Here is a 20,400-nt window from a genome sequence, read left to right as displayed (position 1 = left end):
TTTTCCATTAGAAAAACACCATAGTTATTACATTAATTATAACAGAAATATTGACCACCAATATGAAATTTCAACAATGAACAAAAATTTGTGAAAGCATTTCTCTCCATGTAGTAAAGGATTAATAAAAAGAACAGAGAGAAGACAGGAAGGAAACACATCAAAATGTTAACAATATATGAAAAGTTGCTCAATATCATTAGCCATTATGGAAATGCAAGTTAAAACTGTGATGAAATACTACTGTTTACTTTTCACAATGTAAAATATTAAAAAGACTTACCAAACCATGTGTTGGGCAAGAATTAGAAAGAGTGGTAATGTATACAAGACTGGGAAATCATTTCTTAAAAAAATAATTTGGCAATGCCTTAAAAAGTTAATATATACCTACTAAATGATCTAGTAATTTTAACCCTAGATATTTTCTAAAGAGAAAACGTAAAAGCTATAGCCATAGCAAGTTTCATATATGAATACTCATAGTAGTTTTATATGTAATAACCACACATTGGAGATAAACTTTTGACAGTGATGGGTATATTGGTTGGAGGAACGACTCTGTGTGTGTATATGTATGTCAAAACTTACCAAATTGTACCAAAGTTCATCAACAAGTGAATGGATAAACAAACTGAGGTATATCCTTACAATGGAATACTACTCAGACATAAAAAGGAATAACAACTTATGAATCTCAACAAATTATGCTGAGTAAAAGAAGCCAGACAAAAAAGAATATACAGCATATGATTTCATTGATAAAAAATTACAGGAAATGTGAACTAATCTATAGTAGCAAAAAGGAGATCAGGTGTTTTCTAGATTTGGGAGAAAGAGCAGGAGGTAGTAATCACAAAGGGTACTTTGGGGGGTGATGGATATGGTTATGATCCTGACTGACAATGACTTCACAAATATACCTATATGCCAACACTTATCAAATTGTATACTTTAAATACATTTAAAGAAAAAACTATTCATGAACAAAATTATAAAATATGTTGTTATGTATCATATTTATTGCATATATCAATATCACTATATAAATAAAATATAATAATAAATATAATAAAATATCAAATATGTTTATTTAAACTAAACTGAAGTTTATTTTATTATTAACTGGTTTAAAATGAAAAGAAAAAGGGAATAAGAGCTCAACCACTCTCAGTACTTATTTGTGAGGAAAATACAATAATGTGCTTTACATGTCTTTGTGGAGGAGCTGCTCTATGGGACAACTCAAACATAGACTTATGAACCAGAAGTATTCATCAAACCAGCTAGTCCCAGTGGGAATGTTAATTTATGTGAGCTGATATGGTCCTGAGCTCATGCTGCTCCCTCAAACATAGAGTTGATATGGGGTAGCTGAGGGTCGGACACAACTGAGCGACTTCACTTTCACTTTCACTTTTCACTTTCATGCATTGGAGAAGGAAACGGCAGCCCACTCCAGTGTTCTTGCCTGGAGAATCCCAGGGACGGGGGAGCCTGGTGGGCTGCCATCTCTGGGGTCACACAAAGTCGGACACGACTGAAGCGACTTAGCAGCAGCAGCAGCAGCCCCCCACCACACTACTGAATCTTCTGGCATTTTGAGGCTTCTACAGACAGAACAGACACATTCTGGTTGATATATCTTGTCCCCTTGACTTTTTCTTGCACTCACCTTGCAAATCTACCTTCCTATGTCAGCCAACACTTCCATTCTCCACTTCTACATCTGGTTCTGAAAGTAATTGGAAGGCCTTTGAATACACATGTGCAAGATAAGCAAGCTCTGTCCATAAGTGAGTGAAAGAAGTCTGTTCAGTTGGAAAAACTACTTGTAATCAGTTCATAAAAGTAAAAACAGATTCAAATAGCAAAGATGAATGTATGTAACTCAACTCAACTAGAGACTGCCTTTTCTGAAAGGCTGAGATAAAATTGGCTTGGACTCCTCTCAAGGAGAGAAGTCCCTATTTCAACAACCTATCTTGTGAAATTCCAAAGCCCTCTTCAAGATTTCAGTTTCTTCCCAGTGGTCTGTTACCATAACCACCTGGCCTCCGGGCTCCTGGCTCCACACCTCTTCCTCTGTTCTGCAGGGCATGGATCCAGACTCAATCCTATTCTGTTTCAGTTGTTGTGACATCATCTGTCGTGCTGCAATTCAGTTCTGACACTAAGTACCCAAAGTTATTGTCAGACTCCACAGCACACAGTCCCCAACAAGACCCCCTCCCCTTCAGACACCAGGAACAAATGAGGTCCCAGCCCACCCATACTTCTGACCAACTTGGCTACAAATCCAGATGGTTCCTAAATGTCCCTCAGGTTCTATAATTCAGTAAAATGACACAAAACTGAGGATAGCACTATACTTACAGTTAGAGTTTTATTACGAAAGATTCAAATCAGATCAGCCAAATAAAGAGACACATAGGGAAAGGTCTGGAAGGGTCCTGAACACACAGCTTCTGTGTGATCTCTCCTCGTAGGATGAGGGTACCTCATCTTCCCAACATGAGTTCATCAATCAGAAGCATCCACTGAGCTTTGCTGTCCAAAGTTTTATGGGATTTTCACTGGTTAAATCATGGGCCACATGCTTGAACTCAATCTCCAATCCTTCTCCCTCCCTGGATGTTGGGCTGGCTCAAAGTCCCAACCTTCTAACCAGTGGTTGGTCTTTCTGGTGACCAGTCTCTATTCTGAAGCTACTGGAAGGTCCCACCAGGAGTCCCCTCATTAACATAAACTCAGCAGTGATCCAAGGGACTCATGAATAATAGAGACACTTTAATCACTCAGGAAATTGCAAGGGTTTTAGAAGCTGCATGCCAGGAATTGTGCAAATTATTTTCTGGAACTTCTAAATGGCTTGAGCAGGGCTGACCCCCATCCTACTCCAGTGATCCAAACAAGTCACTAAACACAGATAATTGGCACATCCCATATCCACAGCCAGACTGCCATTCAGGTATAAGCTTGTGGGAACTTCTGTGAGTGAAGGACTCATCCCTGGGGTCACTGAGCTGGTAGAAAAGTCAGTCTAACTTCACCAGTGCCCATTTTTGCCACCACATGTAAAGAGCCTGCTAGAGGGTGAATCAAGACTAAGGAAAAGAAAATCAAGAGCTCATTCACAAATATGAATGACAAAGCTTGGTCCCTAAATCCAGCCATGTCTAACTAGATATCAGGGTTTTCCCCTTAGGGCAGGCTGGGTTAAATTTCTGTCATTACAATTGCAAGAGCATTGACCAACACCTTCTTTCATCCCCTTCCTTTTTATAAGCAGTAAACCATATTACTTTCTTTGTTTCATGCAAAGCAGCTTCCCCATGTCTAAACTGGGTATATGCTGACACCTGTACCCGAAGGGCATTTCAGAATTTTCACAGTTTACTCTGTATGAGATATGTTGGTGCCAACCATTAAGATAATTTTTTTTTCACTTTGTAACTAAAATATTTATATAGTCAAGACTGTACTGTATATCGGAGAATGAAATGGCACCCCACTCCAGTACTCTTGCCTGGAAAATCCCATGGACAGAGGAGCCTGGAAGTCTGCAATCCATGGGGTTGCTAAGAGTCAGGCACGACTGAGCGACTTCACTTTCACTTTTCACTTTCCTGCATTGGAGAAGGAAATGGCAACCCACTCCAGTGTTCTTGCCTGGAGAATCCCAGGGATGGAGGAGCCTGATGGGCTGCCGTCTATAGGGTCGCACAGAGTTGGACACGACTGAAGCGACTTAGCAGCAGCAGCAGTACTGTATATACAATTTCTTATCTGTTATTTTCATTCAACAAATATTTATATAAAAACTACCTTAGTCATATAGTAAGCAACTAACACTCTGTGTTGAGAATTTTCCCACATCATTCAAAAGATTTTTGTAAATGTCGTTTATTACTAACTGACAAAGAATATACAAGCATATAGACAGGTGTTTTTTTTTAAGATTTTCATTTTTTAGAGTAGTTTTAGGTTCACAGCAAAGTTGTGAACCCCTGTTCCCATATAACCCTGTTCCCTTAGAGATAGTTTTTAAACTAAACCTGTATTGTAGAACATTAAGCTTATTTCCAAATTTAAGTTTTATGAGTAATGATAGATACCTAATGCCATCTACATCTCTCATGATTTTCTTAGGATAGATTCCTAGAAGTAGAATTTTTATAAGAACTTCATTTTTATCCCCCAAAAATGCAGGAAAAAATTACTAGTTGCTTCTGTGAAACAGCAGCTATCCCTTCTGACCCCATGTAGCCTGGAGAGATCTGGCCTAAGTGCCTCCAGATAGCACAAGAATCACGTTCCTTGACAGCTTCCTGTTTCCTCTGAGTTCCCCTTCTCAGCTGTTCTTAAAGGGCTGGGGACTGACCAGGCAGCAGGCAGCCTGTCAACCCGAGAGACCTCTGGAGGCATAGTTCACATAACTGCTTGTAGAAATTGTTTGAAAAGAATGTCATTCAGGGTAAGCCTGAAAAGGAGCCAGATGCCAAGACAAGAAAGTCAAGGCTAATCATGACCCTATTTTCATTTTTAAGTCTCTTTCTTCCCTACTTCTCTTTATTTTCCTTAAGCATGTGTGGTTTATAATGGAAATTTTTAATTTATTGGCAAAAATAAAAACAAAACGAATTTCTCAAATCCAGTGTGGGACTGGAGATAATCTGGCTCCTGGAAAAGCAGCTGTGAGCTCTCTGGGTTGGCAATGCTTCCTGCAAATCACTAGCTGACTCAGAAAAATACATATGCACGTTAGTCACCAGAAGAACAGGATAATTCCCTCTGGGGCTACCACAAAGGGGAATTGATCACAGTCTTCCAGACTTGGAAGAGGGTTCCAAACTGCAAAGTGTGAAAATAAGAGGTGAGTCTAAGACCTGTCAATGGGGCCTCCAAAACAAGGATTTTTGATTCCTTGCCACAACTTTCTCAGAGCCAGAGTAGACCAAAGATAAAGCCAGCTGTTCCAGGAGGTGATGACCTCCCCATCCTGTGAAGTGTTAAGGCCCACACTGGAGGCCAGCTGTCCTGGGTGGGACGGCAGGGATTCAGCTGCAAGGCAGAACAATGGTTCTTGATCTTTCTGGTCTCAGGACTCCTTTATGCTCTTAATTACTGAGGATCCCAAAGAACATGGTTTAAAAGGTTCTATCTATCAACATTTACCATATTAGACATTAAAATAGAACATTTTAAATACTTATTTACTTATTTTAAAATAGCATTAGTGGGACTTCCTTGGTGGTCCAGTGGCTAAGATTCTGTGCTCCCAATGCACAGGGCCTGGGTTCAATCCCTGCTCGCGCATGCTGCACCTAAGAGTTCACATGCCACAGCTGAGTTCCCATGTTGCAAATGAAGATCCTACATGCCCTCACAGCAAAGATGGAAGATCCTGAAAGCCCCAACTAAGACCCAGCACAGCCAATAGTGGAGGAAGGAGAGAACAGGAAGAATTGAGAGTAGCATTGAAATATATACGTTACCATGTACAAAACAGATAACTAGCGGGAAGTTGCTCTATGACACAGGGAGCTCAGCCTGGAGCCCTGTGATGACCTAGAGGGGTGAGATGTGGCGGGGAGCAGAGGGAGGGAGGTTCTGAAGGGAGGAACATGTGTATCCTAATGGATGACTCATGTTGTTGTATGGCAGAAACCAACACAACATTACAAAGCAATCATCCTCCAGTGAATAATAAAAATAAATAAATATTTAAAATAAAATAATGTTATTGATTCTTTTTATTAATACATTAACATAAAGAAAATATTTTATGGAAAGTATATTTACTCAAAAAAAAATCTAGGAAGAAGAGCAGCATTGCCTATTTTGTTTTTAAATCTTGTCACTATCTAGTTCAATCAAACACAGCTGGATTATTTTATCTATTTCTATACTCAATCTTCTGCAGTAGGTTCTTCAAGGTTGGTTGCAATGTGGAATCTGAAAGCATATCACTGAACCTGGGACACAGCTATGACAGGATGCAAACCCTATGCCCAAAGAGGTCACAACCGAACAATAATAAGAGAAAACACAGTGCTTACCATTATCCAGTTATGTGTCAAGTATTCTACCCACATTACTTCAAACAACATCTATAAAGAAAATCTACCTATCTTTGTATATGAAGAAACTAAAACTTGGAGAAGTTATATACCTTACACCAGGTCATACAGCCTGGCAAAGGCAGGATTTAGAGCAATTCTAGCCTAATTGTTCTAATCTTGGCTTATTTTAACTAACATAGTGTTTTTGACGTTCATCCATGATGTACTTCATTCATTCTTAAGATTGAATAATAAATATCCCATTTATACATATATACCACACTTTGCTTATCCAGTCATCTGTTGATGGATGAATCATAGTACATTTTAAATAAACAATTACTAAGTTCTGTGATGGAAGCAAGCACAGGTTCTTAGAGGGAAGTAACAGAGGAGGAGCCACTGATCCAGCTTGGGCTGGAGCAATCAAGCGCTGGTGCCTGAGCAGTGACTTGAAGGGTCGATGGGAGACATCCAGGAAAAAGACAGGAAAAGGGAGGAATCATGGCTTGGAGGTGTGAAAGAACCACAGCCAGTCCCTCTGGGCTGAGTCAGGTTAGTATGGAAGAGGGACAAGAAGTAAGGCTAGAGAGGCAACAACACTGATGTTTGTTGTTGCTGTTGTTCAGCTACTAAGTTGTGTTCAACTCTGTAGTCCCATGGACTGTGGCATGTCAAAGTCCTCTGTCCTCCACTATCTCCTGAAGTGTGCTCAAATTCATGCCCATTGGGTTGGTGATGCTATCTAACCATCTCATCCTCTGCCACCCTCCACTTCTTTCTCCCTCAATCTTTCTCAGCATCAGGGTCTTTTCCAATGAGTCGGTTCTTCACATCAGGTGGCCAAAGTACTAGAACTTCAGCTTCGGCCTCAGTCCTTCCGATAAATATTCAGGGTTGAATGGTTTGATCTCCTTACTATCAAAATGATGCTCAAGAGTCTTCAGCACTACAATTTGAAAGCACCAATTCTTTGATGCTCAGCCTTCTTTATGGTCCAACTGTAACATCTGTACCTGACTACAGGAAAAACTATAGTTTTGACTATATGAACCATGGATGTTACAGAGCATTTAAGACAGGCTGGGTACTGTGCAAAGCCTTTTAGATGTTTTAACTTATTTAAACATTACAGCAATCCTCTTTTACAAAAAAAAAATAATAATAATAAAAGCACTTCTTGTGTATATTCTGACGACCAGGCACTTTTCCTTCATTCTGGAATGAAAACTGATCTTTTCATTCCAATTCCAAAAAAAGTGCAATGCTAAAGAATGTTCAAACTACCACACAATTGCACACATTTCACGTGCTAGCAAAGTAATGCTCAAAATTCTCCAAGCGAGGCATCAACAGTACACGAACAGAGAACTTCCAGATGTTCAAGTTGGGTTTGGAAAAGGCAGAACCAGAGATCAAATTACCAACATCCAACTGGATCATAGAAAAAGCAAGCAAATTCCAGAAAAACATCTACTTCTGCTTCAATGACTACGCTAAAGCCTTTGACTGTGTGGATCACAACAAACTGTGGTAAATTCTTAAAGAGATGGAAATGCCAGATCAACTTACCTGCCTCCCGTGAAACCTGTATGCAGGTCAAGAAGCAACAGTTAGAACCGGACATGGAATGAGAGATTGGTTCCAAACTGGGAAAGGAATATGTCAAGGCAATATATTGTCACCCTGTTTATTTAACTTATATGCAGAGTACGTCATGCGAAATGCCAGACTGGATGAAGCACAAGCTATAATCTAGATTGTCGGGAAAAATATCAATAACCTCAGATATGCAGATGATACCACAATTATGGCGGAAAATGAAGAGGAACTAAGGAGCGTCTTGATGAAGGTGAAAGAGGAGAGTGAAAAAGTTGACTTAAAGCTCAACATTCAAGAAACTAAGATCACGGCATCCAGTCCCATCACTTCATGGCAAATAGATGGGGAAGCAATAGAAATAGTGACTTTATTTTCTTGGGCTCCAAAATCACTGCAGATGGTGACTGCAGCCATGAAATTAAAAGACGCTTGCTCCTTGGAAGAGATTCTATGACCAACCTAGACAGCATATTTAAAAGCAGAGACATTATTTTGCCAACAAAAGTCTGTATAGTCAAAGGTATGGCTTTTCCAATGGTCATGTACACATGTGAGAGTTGGATCATAAAGAAGACAGAATGCCAACAAACTGATTCTTTTGAACTGTGTTAGAGAAGACTCTTGAGAGTCCCTTGGGCTGCAAGGAGATCTAACCAGTCAATCCTAAGGGAAATCAATCCTGAGTATTCATTGGAAGGACTGATGCTGAAGCTGAAACTCCAATACTTTGGCCACCTCATGCGAAAAGCTGACTCATTGGAAAAGACCCTGATGCTGGGAAAGATTGAAGGCAGGAGGAGAAGGAAATGACAGAGGATGAGATGGTTGGATGGCATCACCAACTCAATGGACATCAGTTTGAGCAAGCTCCAGGAGATGGTAGAGGACAAGGAAGCCTGGTGGGCTGGAATCTATGGGGTTGCAAAGAGTCAGACACGACTGAGCAACTGAACAACAACAAGGCACTACTCTTAGTGCCTTGTGTGCAATAATAAATCTAATCCCCATGACAACTCTTGAAGTCGGTACTATTATCATTGCCATTTTATAGATGAAAAAAGTAAGGCACAGAAAGGACAAAACAGTTTTACCCAAGGTTATGCTGATAACCAGGCATGTGAACCCAGGTTTAGGCAGCCACACTCATAATTTGACAGCAGCAAACATGCAAACAAGGTAAGGAATTTAGACTTTCATCTGGCAGGGCCACTGGACAGGTTCAGGCAGAATGCAACTTGTTCTGATTCGCATTTTATAGTCATTCTAGCAGCTATATGGAGAGTGATAGGCAGGAAAGAAACTGGAGGCAGAGGCCAGTTAGTAAGCCAAACGAACAAGAATGAGAACAGGGCTGCTGCTGCTAAGCCGCTTCAGTCGTGTCCAACTCTGTGCGACCCCACAGACGGCAGCCCACCAGGCTCCCCCATCCCTGGGATTCTCCAGGCAAGAACACTGGAGTGAGTTGCCATTTCCTTCTCTAATGCATGAAAGTGAGAAGTGAAAGTGAAGTCACTCAGTCATGTCCTACCCTCAGCGACCCCATGGACTGCAGCCTACCAGGCTCCTCCGTCCATGGGATTTTCCAGGCAGGAGTACTGGAGTGGAGTGCCATTGCCTTCTCCAGTGCAAATACAGACAAATGGAAGGTTCTAAGAAATACGCAGGTCGCAGAGTAGCCAGCCTATCGTGATTTACTGAAAAGGGGTCAGGGATGACTCTCAAGTTTCTGAGAAGATGACAATGGAATCGTGGAGATGGGGGATGCGTGGTAAAAACAATTTAGGGAGAATCTAGGGGTGAAGATGATGAGATCATTTGTGACATCCTGAATCTTTGTATGCCCAGGGAGAGAGATCTGGGCAGGTAAGCTCCATGAAGGCAAAGATCTCTGTTTCGTTAATTAACATGGGCTAGTGCCAAGAACAGTACTTGGCATAAGAAAACACCCAGTAAGATAAACCAGTATGTAGTTGCTGAAGGTATGAATATGGGTTTAGAGGAGAAAAGGGTGTGATCTAGAGGTTAGGAAATTGTGTTGGGAGTTGGAGCTACAGAGATTATCAATAGAATGTAAAGTGAGGAGAAGTACAAGGACAGAACTCTGGGGACACAACACTAACAAGACAGGTAGAAAGAAACTAGTGGTACCCTAGATAGACGGAGGAGTGGCCAGAGAGGGAGAATCTAGGAGAAGAGGGTTGCCAAAGGCATCTCAGATTTTTAAGATAGAGGAGAATTTGCACTGCTTCCTAGTTTATAAGACATACTTTCTCAGATACTTCTTTTTCTTTTACTTTTAGTACAGTATCAGTTCTGTTCAGTTCAGTCACTCAGTGGTGTCCGACTCTTTGCCACCCCATGGACTGCTGCCCACCAGGCTTCCCTGTCCATCACCACCTCCTAGAGCTTGCTCAAACTCATGCCCATCCAGTCAGTGATGCCATCCAACCATCTCATCCTCTGTTGCCCCCTTCTCCTGCCTTCAATCTTTCTCAGCATCAGGATCTTTTCTAAGGAGTCAGTTTTTCACATCAGGTGGCCAAAGTATTGGAGCTTTGGCTTCAGCATCAGTCCTTCCAATGAATATTCAGGACTGATTTCCTTTAGGATAGACTGATTGGATCTCCTTGCAGTCCAAGGCATTCTCAAGAGTCTTCTCCAACACCACAATTCAAAAGCATCCATTCTTAGGCGCTCAGCTTTCTTTATAGTCCAACTCTCCATCCACACATGACTACTGGGAAAAAAATAGCTTTGACTAGATGGACATTTGTCAGCAAAGTGATGTCTCTGCTTTTTAATATGCTGTCTAGGTTGGTCACAGAATCTCTTCCAAGGGGCAAGCATCTTTTAATTTCATGGCTGCAGTCACCATCTGCAGTGATTTTGGAGCCCAAGAAAATAAAGTCTCTCACTGTTTCCATTGTTTCCCCATCTATTTGCCATGAAGTGATGGGACTGGATGCTGTGATCTTAGTTTTTTGAATGTTGAGTTTTAAGTCAACTTTTTCACTCTCCTCTTTCACTTTCATCAGTAGGCTCTTTAGTTCTTCTTCGATTTCTGCCATCAGGGTGGTGTCATCTGCGTATCTGAGGTTATTGATATTTCTCCCAGCAATCTAGATTATAGCTTGTGCTTCATCCAGCCTGGCATTTCGCATGACGTACTCTGCATATAAGTTAAATAAACAGGGTGACAATATATAGCCTTGACGTACTCCTTTCCCAATTTGGAACCAGTCTGTTGTTCAACGTCTGGTTTTAACTGTTGCTGCTTGACCTGCATACAGGTTTCACAGGAGGCAGGTAAGGTGATCTGGCATTTCCATCTCTTTAAGAATTTACTTTTTGTTAAATTTTTATTGAGTAAAAAGTACTTTTTATTATAAGGTGCAACGATCTTAAGTGTATTATGTGATGAATTTTTGCATCTGTGTAACCCCCATCTGGATCACAGTAGGGACACTCCAGCACTCAGATGTTTCCTTCGCATCCCTTCTCAGTCACCACTCTTCTTCCCACTGGAGATAAGCATTCTTCTGGCTTCTATAATCTTCTATCAGTTCTTGAACTTCAATCAGTTCTTAAATTTCATATAAATTAAATAATATAGTATATATTATTTTATATCTGGCTTCTTCCACTCAATATAATATCTATGAGAGTCATTTGTAATATTTTGAGCATCAGTAATTTGTTCTCAGGTATTTCCAAAAGTGTAACATCTACCTCTAAAGGAATTAAACAGGATCGTGCCGAGTAGCCACTCTACAAAATGGATGTTTATTGATTATGTAGCTTTGGCTCAGTATCAAAACAATTTAATTCTTAGAGAGGAATCATTATTCCCTTCTAGCAGAATTTAGTAATATTTTGGAGAGGAGGGAAGAATGAAACAATGTTTTGCTGGAAAACCAGTTTTCTAGGGGTAAAAAGTTCCTGACTGGAGATCTAAATAGACACTCTTACAGAAAAAAACAGACAGAGGGCCAACAGGCACACAGAAAGGTGTTCAACACCACTAATTAACAGGGAAATGTAAATCAAAACCACAATGAGATATCACCTCATACTTCTTAGAACGGCTGTTATCAAAAAGACAGGAAATAACAAGTGGTAAGAGGACGTGGAGAAAAGGGAATACTTGTGCATCGTTGATGGTGTATTTATATACATGGAGAAGGAAATAGCAACCCCACTCCAATGTTCTTGCCTGGAGAATTCCATGGACCAAGTGGAGCCTGGCACCCTACAGACCATGGGGTTGCAAAGAGTCGGACACAACTGAGCAACTAATGCACACACACAAATATATATATATAATACTACTCAGCCATAACAAATAATGAAATCTTGCCATTTTTGACAATATGGATGGACCTTGAAGGTAAGCCAGGCAGAGAAAGACAAATACTATATGATTCTATTCTTATGTTAAATCTAAAGACCAAAATGTACAAACAACAACAACAACAAAAACTCCTCATAGATACAGAGAACAGATTGTGGTTAACAGCGGTGTTGGGGGTTGAGAAATTGGAAAAATGGTTGCGGGGGTAAACTGTATGGTGACAGATGGTAACTGGAGTTATTGTGGTGATCACTTTTTAATGTATATAAACATTAAATTATAACATTGTACGTCTGAAACTTATATATTGTATACCAATTATACTACAATAAAAATTTAAGCCATCTGAAAAAAATTCCTGATCTATAGTGTTTGCTGATTTTTGTAGTATAATACTCCCATTGTGCCAGATATCAAACAATTAATGGTTTAACAACTGACCTCCAAAAAATTTTGGAAATTAAACTATCAGCTTTCCAGCAGTGACATGAGTCAGTTGTGAGCACACCACAGAGTGATTCACAGACTCTAAAACAGTCCAGCTAAGATTCTTGCTCAAGGTCTCACACTTGGAAAGATCAGCCTTTTAAAACCAGTCTTTTCTGATCCTAATTCTTTATGCTTTTTTCCCCTAGATTCTTTAAAAATGAGTTGGCATCTACTGATGGATCTAAAACATACTGAGGGGCCTCAAAATGATGCCTAAATTCATAATTTTATGAATTTTCATTTTCATTAGTTACCTAAGTGAATTATCCATTAATAAAATGTGATATTTTTAAACTGAAATTGGGCTGCTACTAGAATTTATTAAAGAGTCTAAATTCAAGATTCCATAAGAAGTCAGAGGCCAATCTTCATAGCCACAGTTTGCATCCTGCTGCTTATTATTTTCTCACTCAGATAGCTGGAAGACTCTTAATTTGGGGAATAGACTCCCTGTGATCAGAGTATTAAATCAGTAGTATTATCTTTGGTTTGTTGTGATATTTCAATTGCTGATATTCTTTCTCTTTAATTTAAAATTGCTGTTACCTCCCCCTTTTTTGTTTGTTAAGGTTGCTAAGTGTTACAGAACATGCAGTGACACATATTTGCACCAGCAGCATTTTTGTGCTATAATTTTCTAATAACTAGACTTTAAGATATATATATAATCATGGTTCAATCATGACTCATCCAATACCCATACGGCTGAAGCTGGTGTAAATGTTATCTCTCTAAATTTCATTTTTGCACTCACCCTTCTGTGGTGATATGTGTGGTTGCCTCTGAAATGGTGCTGTTTAAACAACTTGCAATACACTCTCAATATAAACACAATTAAATTACAGGGTTATTATTAATTTACAAGGTATTGTTTATAATACAAAATTATATGAAAGTACATGGAAATAATAACTATGAATCTAATTATACTTATGCCTGTATTCTTACATGTGGGAACAAGAAAAACAGGGAAGTTTATTGAGGCTTAGGAACAATTTCCACACACTATACCAGGAGGTAATATAATACAGTTGAAGACACAAACTTTGGAATCAAAATGACTTGAGCACATTCCAGCTGTGTGACCTAGAACAGAACATTCCTGTCTCAGTTTCCTTGCATTTAAATGCAGTAAATGCCAGCTACCACAGAAAGATACCTTAAGGAGTAAATGCATAAAAACAGTCACAGAATCAAGAGCACAGAAATAAACCCATGCATATTTGGTCAACTAATATTTAACAAGAGAGTCAAGAACACTCAACAGGAAAAGGATAGCTTTTTTCGATAAATGGAAAACTGGATGTTCACATGTAAAAGAATGAAATTGGACCCTATCTTTGAACCATTCACAAAAATCAACTAGAAACAGTTTAAAAAGTTAAATGTGAGGCCTTAAATCATGAAACTCCTAGAAAAAAATGAACATGTGGGCTAAGCTAACTGGCCTTGATTTTGCAACAATTTTTTGGAGATGACACCAAAGCAGTTGACAAAAACAAAGTGGGACTACATAAAACTAAAAAAAGCTTCTACAGCAAAAAGAAATGATCAACAAAATGGAAAGGCAACCAGTGGCATGGGAGAAAATATTTGCCAAACACATATCAGATAAGGGGCTATCTATCCAAAACTTACACACCTTAACAGTAAAAAAGACTAATAATTTGATTTTTAAGTGGGCAGAAATATGAACATTTTTCCAAAGAAGATGCAGAGACGTCCAACAGGTATATGAAAATATGCTCAACACACTAATCATCAGGGAAATGCAAATCAAAACTACAATGAGATATCACCTTACACCTCTTAGAATGGTTATTATCAAAAAGACAAGAAACAACAATGATAGAGAGCATTGTGGAAAAGGGAACCTTAAATTCAGTGGAAATGTAAATTGGTACACTCACTATGGAAAACAACACAGAGGTTCTTCAAAAACTTAAAAATAGAACTATTATATCATTCAGCACTTCTACTTTTAGTGATATATCCCAAAGAAATGAAATCACTATCCTGAAGAGATATTTGCATCCTAATGTTCTTTGCAGCATTATTTACAATAGCCAAGATGTAGAAAAACCTGAGTGTCTGTCAATAGACGAACGGATGCAGAAAATGTGATATATTATATATATATATATATTTATTTATTTATATAGAGAGAGACAGAGAGTTTTTAATTCAGCTGTAAAAAGAAGGAAATCCTTCTACTTGCAACAAAGAGGGATCTTGATGGTATTACTCTAAGTGAAATAAGTCAGATTGAAAGACAAATATTACATGATCTCACTTATATGTGGAATCTTAAAAAAAAAAAAAAAAAGGTCAAACTCATAGAAACAGAGTATAGAGTGATGGTGGCCATGGCTTAGAGTGAGGAGTAAGAAGAGGTGTTGGTCAAGGTTAAAACTAAAATTTTTTAAATTAAATGAGATAAGGAGATTGGGATTGACATATATGAACTTTATTATTGTACAACACAGGGAACTCTACTCAGTGTTCTGGGGTGACCTAAACGGGAAGGAAATCCTAAAGTGAGGGGATGTATGTGTACATGTAACTGATTCACTTTGCTGCACAGCAGAAATTAATACAACATTAAAAAGCAACTATACTCCAATAAGAATTTTTTTAATTAAATGAGATAATCATACACCCAAACTAAACTAAATGATGTCTATTATTATTTTCTTTGTGTGGCCTCCTATCAAGTAAAATCATGAACTAATTTTCCCTATTGCTTCTCCAAGATTTCACCAGATACACAAACGTTACTGTGGCAGGTTGATAATACAATCTGTCAAGCAGTCAAAATATATCTATCCTAGAAAATCTGAGAACTCACTCTATTGTAATAACTGGTCACTCCTGTGGATTTATTTTCTTACCCCAAATCCAGAACTTAACAGTCCTCTTTTTCAATTTGAAGATGCACTATATGCTAGAAATAATTGGCAGAGTGTTAACTCTCTGAAAGACCATGTTTTTAAGAGAAAGTCATAGTTTGAGGAAAGAAAACAGATGGGTAGGTACTGGATATAAGAAGTGATGTTGCATAAGAAGAGAATAACTTTGTTGAGCACTATAATATGGTGATTCAGGGTGAGCGTCATGGAGAGTAGAGTGGTTGTTACCAGGAGTTGCAGGTGGAAGTACAGGGGAAATATTGTTCAAAGGTACAAACTTTTAGTGATAATATTAACAAGTTTGGGGATCTAATGTGCAGTATTGTGATTATAGCTAATAATGCTGTATCACATACTTGATACAGAGTGTATCTCAAATGTTCTTACTACAAAAACAAATAGTAACGATATCAGTCGATGAAGGTGGTAACTAATACTATGATGGTAATCATTTTGCAATTTATAAATGTATCAAGTCAACATGTTTTTACACCTTAAATTTACACAATGTTATATGTCAATTACACCTCAATAAAGCTGAAAAAGTTTGTTTTTTGTTTTGAGGTTGACAGTCACGAAGGCAAGTGACCAGGGTTGGAGTCCAGATCTGTAAAATCTAGCCTTCTCTGCCTGTTTCATCATCAAGAAACTGGGGATAATAATACCTAATGGTAATACTTAATACAGTTGACATGAAGACCAAACAATTTCATACATGTAAAGTCTAAAATCACTGCAGATGGTTACTGCAGCCATGAAATTAAAGGATGCTTGCTCCTTGGAAGAAAAGTTATGACCAACCTAGACAGCATATTAAAAAGCAGAGACATCACTTTGTCAACAAAGGTCCATCTAGTCAAAGCTGTGGTTTTTCCAGTAGTCATGTATGGATGTGAGAGTTGGACTATAAAGAAAGCTCAGCACTGAAGAATTGATGCTTTTGAAATGTGGTATTGGAGAAGACTCTTGAGAGTCCCTTGGACTGCAAGGAGATCCAACCAGTCCATCCTAAAGGAAATCAGTCCTGAATATTCACTGGAAGGACTGATGCTGAAGCTGAAACTCCCATACTTTGGCCACTTGATGTGAAGAGCTGACTCATTGGAAAAGGCCCTGATGCTGGGAAAGATTGAAGGCAGGAGGAGAAGGGAACAACAGAGGATGAGATGGTTGGGTGGCATCACTGACTCAATGGACGTGAGTTTGAGTAAACTCCGGGAATCGGTGATGGACAGGGAAGCCTGGCATGCTGTAGTCCATGGGGTTGCAAAGAGTCAGATGTAACTGAGCTACTGAACTAAACTGAAAGGCCAATAGAAGTACCCAAGATATGATAAACAGCCAGTGAATGTTAGCTATTACTACTATGCATCAGGTTTGTTCTAGGCACTAGGGCACAATGAAGTATAAGATAGACAAGGTTATTGCATGAAAGAGCATAACTCCCAGACAAGGGGTGTGCCAAATTTCTTGTTAGTACTCCAGATCTTCTTTCCATACTTTTCCTCTCTGCTCTGTGCCTCCAGAACTGACTATGAGACCACATCAATAAGTTTTCTTGTCTTCTGGCTTCCAATAGTATACCCAGGTTATCTACACTTTTCCCCAGCAGATTATAAATTCAGAGGTTCCCATAAAACACTTGCTCAGTTTTGATAATTCACCAGAATGACTTACATATCTCAGAAAAGTGCTAAACTTACTCTTCAGTTCAGTTCAGTTCAGTTGCTCACTCGTGTCTGACTCTTTGTGACCCCATGAATTGCAGCATGCCTCGCCTCCCTGTCCATCACCAACTCCCAGAGTTCGCTCAAACTCATATCCATTAAGTCGGTGATGCCATCCAGCCATCTCATCCTTTGTTGTCCCCTTCTCCTCCTGCCCCCAGTCCCTACCAGCATCAGAGTCTTTTCCAGTGAGTAAACTCTTCTCATGAGGTGGCCAAAGTATTGGAGTTGCAGCTTCAACATCACTCCTTCCAATGAGCACTCAGGACTGATCTCCTTTAGAATGGACTGGTTGGATCTCCTTGCAGTCCAATGGAGTCTGAAGAGTCTTCTCCAGCACCACAGTTCAAAAGCATCAATTCTTCAGTGCTCAGCTTTCTTCACAGTCCAACTCTCACATCCATACATGACCACTGGAAAAACCATAGCCTTGACTAGACGGATCTTTGTTGGCAAAGTAATGTCTCAGCTTTTGAATATGCTGTCTAGGTTGGTCATAATTTTCCTTCCAAGGAGCAAGCGTCTTTTTTTTTCATGGCTACAATCACCATCTGCAGTGATCTTGGAGCCCCCCAAAAATAAAGTCTAACACTGTTTCCACTGTTTCCCATCAATTTCCCATGAAGTGATGGGACCAGATTCCATGATCTTCGTTTTCTGAATGTTGAGCTTTAAGACAAGTTGTTCGCTCTCCTCTTTCACTTTCATTAAGAAGCTTTTGAGTTCCTCTTCACTTTCTGCCATAAGGGTGGTGTCATCTGTGTCTCTGAGGTTATTGATATTTCTCCTGGCAATCTTGATTCCAGCTTGTGTTTCTTCCAGCCCAGCGTTTCTCATGATGTACTCTGCATATAAGTTAAATAAGCAGGGTGACAATATACAGCCTTGACGTACTCCTTTTCTTATTTGGAACCAGTCTGTTGTTCCATGTCCAGTTCTAACTGTTGCTTCCTGACCTGCATATAGGTTTCTCAGAAGGCAGGTCAGGTGTTCTGGTATTCCCATCTCTTCCAGAATTTTCCACAGTTGATTGTGACCCACACAGTTAAAGGCTTTGGCCTGGTTAATAAAGCAGAAATAGATGTTTTTCTGGAACTCTTTTGCTTTTTCCACAATCCAGCGGATGTTGGCAATTTGATCTCTGGTTCCTCTGCCTTTTCTAAAACCAGCTTGAACATCAGGAAGTTCATGGCTCATGTATTGCTGAAGCCTGGCTTGGAGAATTTTGAGCATTACTTTGCTAGCGTGAGAGATGAGTGCAATTGTGCAGTAGTTTGAATATTCTTTGGCATTGCCTTTCTTTAGGATTGGAATGAAAACTGACCTTTTCCAGTCCTGTGGCCACTGCTGAGTTTTCCAAATTTGCTGGCATATTGAGGGCAGCACTTTCACAGCATCATCTTTCAGGATTTGAAATAGCTCAACTGGAATTCCATCACCTCCACTAGCATAATTCGTATGGCCCACTTGACTTCACATTCCAGGATGTCTGGCTCTAGGTGAGTGATCACACTATCGTGATTATCTTGGTCATAAAGATCTTTTTTGTAGTTCTTTTGTGTATTCTTGCCACCTCTTCTTAATATCTTCTGTTTCTGTTAGGTCCATACAATTTCTGTCCTTTATCGAGCCCATCTTTGCATGAAATGTTCTCTTGGTATGTCTAATTTTCTTGAAGAGATCTCTGGTCTTTCCCATTCTGTTCTGTTTCTCTATTTCTTTGCATTGATTGCTGAAGAAGGCTTTCTTATCTCTCCTTGCTATTCTTTGGAACTCTGCATTCAGATGCTTATATCTTTCTTTTTCTCCTTTGCTTTTTGCTTCTCTTCTTTTCACAGCTATTTTAAGGCCTCCCCAGACAGCCGTTCTGCTTTTTTGTATTTTTTTCCCATGGGGATGGTCTTGATCCCTGTCTCTTGTACAATGTCACGGACCTCATTCCATAGTTCATCAGGCACTCTATCTATCAGATCTAGGCCCTTAAATCTATTTCTCACTTCCACTGTATAATCATAAGGGATTTGATTTAGGTCATATCTGGATGGTCTAGTGGTTTCCCCACTCTCTTTAATTTAAGTCTGAATTTGGCAATAAGGAGTTCTGAGCCACAGTCAGCTCCTGGTCTTGTTTTTGCTGACTGTATAGAGCTTCTCCATCTTTGGCTGCAAAGAATATAATCAGTCTGATTTCGGTGTTGACCATCTGGTGATGTCCATGTGTAGAGTCTTCTCTTGTGTTGTTGGAAGAGGGTGTTTGCTATGACCAGTGCATTTTCTTGGCAAAACTCTATTAGCCTTTGCCCTGCTTCATTCCGCACTCCAAGGCCAAATTTGCCTGTTATTCCAGGTGTTTCTTGACTTCCTACTTTTGCATTCCAGTCCCCTATAATGAAAAGGACATCTTTTTGGCTGTTAGTTCTAAAAGGTCTTGTAGGTCTTCATAGAACTGTTCAACTTCAGTGTCTTCAGCATTACTGGTTGGGGCATAGGCTTGGATTACTATGATATTGAATGGTTTGCCTTGGAAATGAGCAGAAATCGTTCTGTCGTTTTTGAGATTGCATCCAAGTACTGCACTTCAGACTCTTTTGTTGACTATGATGGCTACTCCATTTCTTCTAAGGATTCCTGCCTGCAGTAGTAGATATAATGGACATCTGAGTTAAATTCACCCATTCCAGTCCATTTTAGTTCGATGATTCCTAGAATGTTGACATTCACCCTTGCCATCTCCTGTTTGATTGCTTCCAATTTGCCTTGATTCATGGACCTGACTTTCCAGGTTCCTATGCAATATTGCTCTTTACAGCATCGTACCTTGCTTGTATCCCCAGTCACATCCACAACTGGGTATTGTTTTTGCTTTGGTTCCATCCCTTCATTATTTCTGGAGTTATTTTTCCACTAATCTCCAGTAGCATATTGTACCTACTGACCTGGGGAGTTCCTCTTTCAGTATCCTATCATTTTGTCTTTTCATACTATTAATTGGTGTTCTCAAGGCAAGAATACTGAAATGGTTTGCCAATCCCTTCTTCAGTGGACCACATTCTGTCAGACCTCTCCACAATGACCTGCCCATCTTGGGTGGCCCCAGAAGGCATGGCTTAGTTTCACTGAGTTAGACAAGGCTGTGGTCCATGTGATCAGAGTGGCTAGTTTTCTGTGGTTATGGTTTCAGTGTAACTGCCCTCTGATGCCCTCTCACAACACCTACCATCTTACTTGGGTTTCTCTTACTTTGGACAAGGTGTATCT

The sequence above is a fragment of the Ovis aries genome, chromosome 21 (assembly GCF_016772045.2).
Source record: "Ovis aries strain OAR_USU_Benz2616 breed Rambouillet chromosome 21, ARS-UI_Ramb_v3.0, whole genome shotgun sequence".
In the NCBI taxonomy this organism is placed as follows: Eukaryota; Metazoa; Chordata; class Mammalia; order Artiodactyla; family Bovidae; genus Ovis; species Ovis aries.
This window is presented reverse-complemented; position numbering follows the sequence as displayed.